General features: G+C 44.7%; 1 pseudogene; it reads right to left on the bottom strand.

Annotated features, from left to right (window-relative positions):
• Positions 1-709: 709 nt before the first annotated feature.
• LOC143391554 (phosphatidylethanolamine-binding protein 1 pseudogene) lies at positions 710-1,256 on the bottom strand (annotated as a pseudogene).
• Positions 1,257-1,794: the final 538 nt, after the last annotated feature.

Below are 1,794 nucleotides of genomic sequence, written 5' to 3'. Positions count from 1 at the left end.
AGAATGAATACAACATTAAGCAACTCTAGTTTATTCTTAAGCAGTGATGTGTGATCAGCTCAGCAGATTCAGGAACCCCCAACAGCCCAAGGCACAGTAATACTGCCCTTCTAGAGGGCCAGGCCTCATCAGCAGCAAGCCATCCTCCTTGTTTTATCCAGTTTTGTTCTTTAAAGGAGCCAGAGCAGGAGGTTCACACCTAGTAGCTACCTGAGCACATGCTGAGGGGCAGCTGAGATGCCAGCCTCTGTCCTGGTCAGAGACAGCACTGCAAAAACACATCTCATAGATGTCATTGAGCACAATTCTGAACTCAGAATCACAGAGGTAAAGACAGCAAACCCTTCTCCTTTTCTAAACTTTCCTTAAAGGTTAATTCATACTTTGCTCTGTTTCTGTAATATTTTCACCTGGATTTCCTTTTCTTTAAATTCTGGGTTGCTATTCTTTTACTAATAATGTGATGACCCTATCCCCGTACCAAACTATCCCCAACACAGAGTTCAAATTAGATGAAAATGTAACCCAGGATGTGTGACTATCTAAAATTGCAAGGAACTAGCAGCAGGAAAAGTCACACTAAATCGCTACCTGAAAGCTCGGACCTCACCTGGGCTAAGGGAGTGGGGAATAGGAGAGCTCTACAATCATCTCTGAAGTAGAGAATACTGCTGGGGTCTTCAGGACCATTTACCTCTGCGAGCTTTCCCTACTTCTCAGACAACTGATCATACAGTTTGGGCACATAGTAGTCCCATTCAGCCTGGTAACTCAGCGGGCCACTGAGGACCCTTGTACTCCTTGCAGAAGGCCGCAGCCTTGAATTTGCCTTGTCTCCCTATGGTTGCTGAGAATGAGTTCATCACACTTTCAGTGGCTTTGTCCTGTCTGAAGACCAGCCAGATATAGCAGTGGATGTCTGTGCCACTGGCAGGCCCGGAGCCCCTATAAATCAAGAGAACCTACCTCTGCTATTGTCGTTGCCTTTCATGCTGAATGCTTGAAAATGGTGCCATTCCCTGTATTTGGGAGACTGCCTGCTAGGAGCATCTGGGTCTGTCAGGACCATGGTGTGGCGTTTATCTGGATCAAGAGCATCTCATGTAATGCTGGTGGGACTGTTCTTAACCTGGATCACCATCAGTACTTTGCCCAGCTTGTCCACCCCCATAAGCCACCCACAGTGGGTGCTGGGGCTGCTTCTCCACCTCCTGCAGGCTCAATGTCCTGGGCCACTTGCTGAGGTCTACCCACATGGCGGTGCAGAGCTGGCAGTTCAGCTGCAAACCTGGCACGAAGTGAAAAGCAGACACACTGCACAGACTTGGAACAGTCCCTGAGGCTAGTATTGATTTTTAATTTTTTTTTTTTTAGTTTTAACCATACATAGCAGTAGGATGCATTTATACTTTGATATATCATACATAGCTGGGATATAATTTCTCATTTTTCTGAGTGTACATGTTGCAGAATCATATTGGTTGTGTAGTCACATATATACATATAGTAAGCAACTCCAGATTGTTCTTAAGCAATGATGTATGATCAGCTCCGTTTGGTCAGAATGTGCTTCAAAAATGCTTCATTCTATCTTTCCTATCCCCACATCCTCTCCCTTCTCTCCCATCATTTCCCTCTATCTAATCTAAGGTAATGCTATTCTTCCCTAGTGCCCCTCGCCTTATTATGAATTACTATTTGCATATTGGAGAAAGCATTCAGCCTTTGATTTTGAGGAACTGGCTTATTTCACTTAGCATGATATTCTCTAACTCCAACCATTTACTGGCAAAT

Source organism: Callospermophilus lateralis, chromosome 2, assembly GCF_048772815.1.
Source record: "Callospermophilus lateralis isolate mCalLat2 chromosome 2, mCalLat2.hap1, whole genome shotgun sequence".
Lineage (NCBI taxonomy): Eukaryota > Metazoa > Chordata > Mammalia > Rodentia > Sciuridae > Callospermophilus > Callospermophilus lateralis.
The sequence above is the reverse complement of the archived record's forward strand: the minus strand, read 5'-3'. Positions and strand labels throughout refer to the sequence as shown.